The sequence below is a fragment of the Triticum urartu genome, chromosome 4 (genome assembly GCF_003073215.2).
Source record: "Triticum urartu cultivar G1812 chromosome 4, Tu2.1, whole genome shotgun sequence".
NCBI lineage: Eukaryota > Viridiplantae > Streptophyta > Magnoliopsida > Poales > Poaceae > Triticum > Triticum urartu.
In genome coordinates, this window is record NC_053025.1 from 50732308 (window position 1) to 50739298 (window position 6991).

Consider the following 6991-nt stretch of genomic DNA (forward strand, 5'->3'; position numbering starts at 1 on the left):
TCATCATCGTCGGCCCCGACGGGTCGAATCGGAGGTAACAACTCGTCGCAGCCTGGCAGCACCCGAACCAGTTGAACCCTAAACAAGTTGGGTGGCATCTGGGTACCGTGGAACAAGGGGTTGCCCGGTTGAACGATTTTTCCCTTGGCGACATCGACTAACTCGTTGTTCACGAAGTGCAGGAGAGTGCACGGAACGTCGGCGGCGCCCTGCGAAAACATGTAGGGCGTTAGGGATGCCCAGTCAAAGGCAAGGAGATGAAGTCCTCGGCCGAGAGAGGCTTAATTAGTTACCGTGATGATGGCGTCGAGCTCGGCTAATGTCGAGGCACCGCCAACGGCGGGCGTGCAGTTGACGGAGGGGCCGCTTGCTGCAGAGGTGCCGGCCGGCGTACACCCGGGTGCATTAAGCTCCCGTGCCGCCTCCGCCGGAGACACCAATGGCCCCGCCATTGCGTTCTGCGAGTTGCTGGCCGTGAAGCTAGGAATCGGGGGCGGCCCCTGTTGGCCGCCCGCAATCCACGCACTAATCCCCTGGATCAAGGTAGGCACAATGGCGGTGATCGTCGCTCCGAGTTGTTGTTGCACTTGCTCTTGGACAATCTCCGGAATCTGCGCCACCTGTGCCCTGAGTTCTTGAACCTCGCGCGCCTGGCTTTCCGAGCTGGTCTTTTTCTCCTTTCGCCCACCAGTGTTATAGTATGACGACCATTTTGTCGACAAGCCTTTGCCGGCCACACGACCAGCTGACGTCGGCTTACTGAGCTTATCCTTGTTCTTCATTACATTCAACGCCCTATTTAGAGTGGTGTCCCAAGGGTTGCTCTTAGTCGACCCCGCGCTACTGCTTTCAGTCGCCTGCGGAAGGAATGTGAACCATTTAGAAATTTGGCTTCATTAATTAGAATGCAACCATATGGAGCTAATTACGCGGGGGTGTATTCCTTACCAGAACAAGCTCAAGCGCCCTGGTCTTCGGATCCGTGGTAAGCTCCTTTGTTTTCGGGTCCTTCTTGTACCGGGCCCTGACAAAGTTCCTGGTCTGCTTGTCACCATATTTATCGAAGAGGGGCGGTAGGCCTTGCTCGGCACGGTCCGCCTCCTCCTTGTCCCATATAGGCTCCGCCACTCTGTAACCGCCGGGACCGAGTGTGTGTTCCCCTAAGTTCAGCTCCCGCATTTCTTTCCCCCACTTACTTGATTCGGAGCTTGCGGTGCTCGAGCAATTGATCTTGAAGTCGTTGTAGTCATCTTCGGTGATCGAAGGATTTTTCTCCTTGATCTTCTCATAACTATCATTCTCTTCACATTGCTTTTCCAAGTAGATAGGGCCGTGCTCATCTTCGTGAGGGCAGCATTGTTCACTTTATTCCCTTTGAGGCTTGTGTTTTCAAATTCAGCGGGGAACTTGTATCGTTCGTGCAGCTTCGTGAAGAGGAGGTTGCGCAAATTCCCTCGGTCAGGATGCCTGAGGTTCTCGGTGTTGATCGAGACGGTGCTCCGGAGAATGCACCCAAGCTGAAGCGAGTACCCCTTGACTATTCGTTCGGGCGCCGTTGGATTCCCGTTGGAGTCCACTTCAGTAACTTCCTCCTTGAGGGTGCGGAGCACGGTCGGGCGCCGGTCCTTCCGTTGCCTCTTCGGTTGGCTGCCATCTGTGCGTGCGCCGCCATCATCAGTGGTGGCATCCTCGGCGGCACCATTAGTGGTGGCATCAGTGGGGTCATCCTCGGCGGTACCATCAGTGGTCTCAGGATCGGTGGGGAAGGCGGCGTCCTCATACAAGTGAGGTTGTTCGTCCATCTCCTGGGACAGCTCCCAGAATTTCTTGCCGCCCGAACCCCCGGCCTCATCGTTGTTGGCCATGTTTCTCTATAAATAGGAACAAAGTTTGGTCAAAAAGTTGGTTATTGTCAAGGAACAAGATCATGGTCTCATCATTTAGGGTTTGTCGACACCGAGGCATCCTAAAAGCTAAGCTTTTATCATTTAGGGTTTTTCGACGCCGAGGCACCCTAAAAGCCTAAACTTTCATCATTTCGGTTTTTATCGACACCGAGGCACCCTAAAAGCCATGCATTAGTCACAAGTACGCCGGGGCACTTGATCCTACTTAATTAACTACTAAGATACCCCGGCCCATGCATTAGTCACAAGTACCACATATGTCCTATTTTTAGCAAAGTCATGCTAAAATTCACGGAAAATTTCAGCATGACCTTTGCTGAAAATAGGACATATGGAGTACCCGAATTTGCCGGAACGGAAGTTAATCGACATTCCAGCAAACTCAAGGGCCTCTCAGGTGGACAAGGCAAAAAAGGACACGATGGTCGGATACATGACCTTTGCCTAACAGTTCTGAACTCCTGCCAAAACTGAACACAACATATATATACCAAGCATCTTGCCAGCTAGTAGACCAGCTAGTAGACCATCATTTGTCAGGCCAAATTGAGGCCAAACAGAAAACCAATGTGGGCATGGCACAAAGTCCATGACCCAGAACAGGAGACATACCAAGCACTATTTCTCACAATCCCAAGGAGAATAACTGGCAACAGAAAACAAAACACTTATGGTAATATGTTGATGTCCAGCCAATGCATAGAAGTTAAAGGCACCCATTTAACTACGAAACAACATTTTTTTGGAGCAACACTCTTAACACTGGAGAATGAAAACTGAACTCAGTCATTACTCATTAATACAACTTTTTTGGTAGCAAACTAGATTGACAGCTGTTGCATAAGAGAACAGGAAAGTAGTGATTGTATAATAAATCATATAACTTACAAGAGGGATTATCCGATATTCTGTCTTTATAACTTACAGGAAAGTAGTGATTGTATAATAAATCATATAACTTACAGGAGGAAGCATGCTGGAAAGTACATGACTGAATCTGAATTAATGCCAAGTACATCCAAATTATGCAAGAAGTGTAGATTACAAAAGCTAGACACTCATCACTATAGTAGTCTACAGCAACTGTAGAATCACCAACACTGAAAGTCAAATGCATTGCCTTTGTTGCATTGCCAAGAGGCATCAAAGATTCCTAGACATGTCACAGAATAATGAATCAGAGCAGTATTTTAGTGCCCTCCTCCCTGATCAGGGCGCAGAAACACGTTCTAGTGGGAGGAATCAAGAAAATTGCAGTTAGCAGTACTTACATAGTAAGTTGTGGCAAATTAACATTCTGACAATCTTTAAAGCCCTCCCAAAAGGGAATAGCCTTGGGAAGAAAAATCTATTGCTCTGGCATAGTTAGGCTCCCCAATTGGACTTTGGTATTGGGGATCACATGTATGTCCACCTAAACCACCATTATTTAGCTCACTAATTGATCCTTGTTCTGAACAACTTACTGCCTTTTAATATTCCCAAGTAGGGAAACATAGAGAACTGAGGAAGGTTAAGATCTAACAAGAGAAAAAATCATTAAACTAAAGCACTAACCAATCCCATATAGATACGTGACTAGCCGTACATATGTAGCTTTACAAGATGCAGTCCTGGGAGCAAGCACAGTCCATATTTAACTGCGCAAGTGCATCTACGATCTCTAGAAAAAGGAACTGCTTAGCTCATAAAGCATCTAGGGCTATCTATTTAGCATCTGTGAAGTTTCCTCCCTACAGACTCGAAAAGGTTTTCATGGCATTTTTTTCTATTATTTAAGCACTTTTTTCACGGGAAGGTACACAGGCACTTTTAGCCTCTTAGGATATTTCCTGTACTTCAATTTTTGAAGGCTTTAGAGAATTTTTTGGAAGACTACTAATACTTTTTGTGATGTAATTTGCTGCCAGAGGGAATCATGTGGCGTGTGTACGCAACGGTAGTGGGAACTGGGAAGATACTAAAACGCCTAGCTTTCCTGATAAGTCCCCGGGAATCATGTGACTGAATCTGAACTGCAGAATCATTTTCGTATTGTATGATGCTAGTCCATTGTATGATGCTAGTCCATTTGATGCCTAATACATGAATGTGTGGCTTAATTGATTGAATTTGATGTTGCAGTTAGTTATCCTTTTTTCCAGTTGCACAAAAGGTCTTGCAGAGAACTAACATACAAAAAAAATTGTTGATCATGCACACAGTCATAAAAATAGTTGACATCTCCTTGAATGGTCTCCTTGCTATGTCGTGCCACAATATTCATGTTCTTACAAATGAGATATATATACCTATCTTATAAGCACGGTAGCAATATTCATGTACTTGTGCATCACGATGAAGGGGAAAGGGAGGGGATCGACAGAGGAGCTCACCGTCACCTGCAGGTGAGCAAAGCGGGCTCGGGGGAGAGCTCGCCGGAGCGAATTGTCGACGGAGTCCGCCGGGCCGAAGAGGAAGCCGGTGGCGGGGAAGGTGTCGCGGGGGCGTCAGGAGTCCTGCGGCTTGTCCGAGGAGACGTAGTCGAGGGAGGTGGAGTGCTTGGGCACCCCAACGTGGTGCGAGGTGGCCGGCGACGGGCGCGTCGCGCGCGGGTTGCCGATGCGGATCTGGGGGAGAGGAGAAGGCGAGAGGGCGAGGGGAAGGGCGAGGGGAAGCGCGAGGGGGAAAGTGGGGAGGGGGCGAGGAGGCAGGGCGCAGTGGGTCGGGGCGGCGAGGGCGGTGGGGATCGGCGGCGACGGGGGCGGCTCGGGCACGACGACGGGGGCGGCTCGGGCACGACGACGGGGGCGGCTCGGGCACAGGGACGGGGACGGCGCAGTGAGGGGAGAGAGACAGAGGGGAGAGAGAGGATGGCGTGGGCACTGAAATCTCATACTAATGGCACAATACTAATGGCGCACCACCCCTCGGTGCGCCATAAGTATATCCATACTAATGGCGCACCCCACCGTGGTGCGCCATTAGTATTTTTTTTGATTTCTGCTCGAGCCAATAGGTTATCTTCCACCTGACCTGATCCACACCAAGTTCCCTCTACTAGCTTGACTGGTCAGCAGCCAGTTCTCACACCAGGAGGTCCTGGGTTTGATTCCCAGGCTCCACAATTTTTTTATGCATTTAAAATGTTGTTTGATACTTATTTGTGTTTAAATATGTTCAAACTTGTTTAAATCATAATAGTAATATTTTTTTGTAAGACAGTAATAATTTTTTAAAAAATTACATCAAACAGTAATGCCGGTGGAGCGGGGGAGGGTGCGCGGGGTGCGGGGGGTCGGCGGCGGCGGTTGAGTAGGGGAGGGGTGCGGGGGGTCGGCAGCGGCGGTTGAGTAGGGGAATTGAGGGTGCGGGGGGTCGGCGGCGACGGCCGGTGGACCGGGGGGTGCTCGGCGGCGAGGGGGATGGCCGGATCTGGCGAGGTGGGATAGCGATCGAGATGGAGGGGGATCGAGATCGAGTGTCCATGAAATTTAAAATATTCATGATAGTTCAAAAAGTGCCGATGAAATACAATTGAGAAATGAAGGTTACGATCTAAATACAATCGATCTTAGCTAGCTATCTGTTCACAATCTTCTTGCCCTTCTTTTTCGCAAATGGAGTTCTTCTGTGGAACGGACGTCCTTTAGGTAGGGTGGTCCTGCTTCTTCTTGTGGTGTATGCTGCTACTTCATCATCGTCGTCATGTTCGATCCTCGGGTCGCCATACTTGTCGAAGTCTTGCTCATTGGCTACTCCATCCATTCCGATGATCTTCCTTTTGCCTCTCCTCACGACAACACGACTGGGCTTTGACGGGTCGGTAATGAAGAAGCATTGGTCCACTTGGGAAGCCAGTACCCATGGCTCATTTTTCGCGGTGACGTTTGCGCCCGCGGTCTTGGATTTGGCTTCGGGTATAACCATGGTGGTGAAATACCGGTATTCTTTTAGGACGCTCTTGGCCCATCTGACACGGAACATCGGGACCTTCTCTCCAGCGTAGCTCAGCTCCCAGATCTCCTCGATCCTTCCGTAGTATCTGTCCTTGTCGTTACCGGTGTAGGATTCCATCGTTACCCCGGAGTTCTGATAACCATCGCTCTTCATGTCCTTGGCCTCGGTGTAGAATGTGTAGCCGTTGATATCGTACGCCTCATAGGTCATCAGGTTGTGCTCGGCGCCCTGTGACAAGGCGAATATGAGTTGTTCTTCCGCGGAAGAATCCTCATGTAAAGGGTACGACAGAAGCTTCTGCTTGAACCAACGCGTGAAACATGAGTTGTGCTCTTTGAGTATATCTCCGTCCGTCCTCTGTTGGCCTCGGTCATTGTACGTCTTCTTAATAAAGGTTTTGTGCTGTACCACCCAAGGATCAACCACGTCTATGTGTTGTAGCGCGACTAGGTTTGCTCTTTCAAAGTCGGCGAGTCGACCCTCGAAGTCGACATGCATTTCGCGACGACCGTCACGGTGACCCCATCCAGCGAGCTTGCCGAGGTGCCTGTTGACGGGCAGACCAACGGGGTTCTCGATGCCTAGATAATTCGTGCAGTAGGAGATGCACTCTTCGGTCAGAAAGCCCCTGGCTATGCTTCCCTCTGGACGTGACATGTTGCGAACGTATCCTTTGATGACACCATTCATCCTTTCGAACGGCATCATGCTATGCAGGAACGTCGGCCCGAGTTGGATGATATCGTCCACGATATGGACCAGCAGATGCACCATAACGTCGAAGAATGCGGGCGGGAAGTACATCTCAAGCTCGCATAGTATCACCACGATCTCTTCCTGTAGCCTTCTGAGTTGCCTCACGCCAACAGACTTCCGAGAGATGACATCGAAAAAGTTGCATAGGCCAAATAGGGTTTCACGGACGTGCGCGTCCATGATCCCACGGATTGCAACTGGAAGTATCTGCGTCATCAGCACGTGACAGTCGTGAGACTTCATCCCGCTGAACTTCAGCTTCGCTGGGTCTAGATATCTGCTTATCTTCCCCGCGTAACCGTAAGGAAGTTTTACTCCTACGAGGCAGGTGAAAAACTGCTCGATCTCCTCCTGACTTAGAGTGAAGCACGCGGGAGGGTAGTCATTTC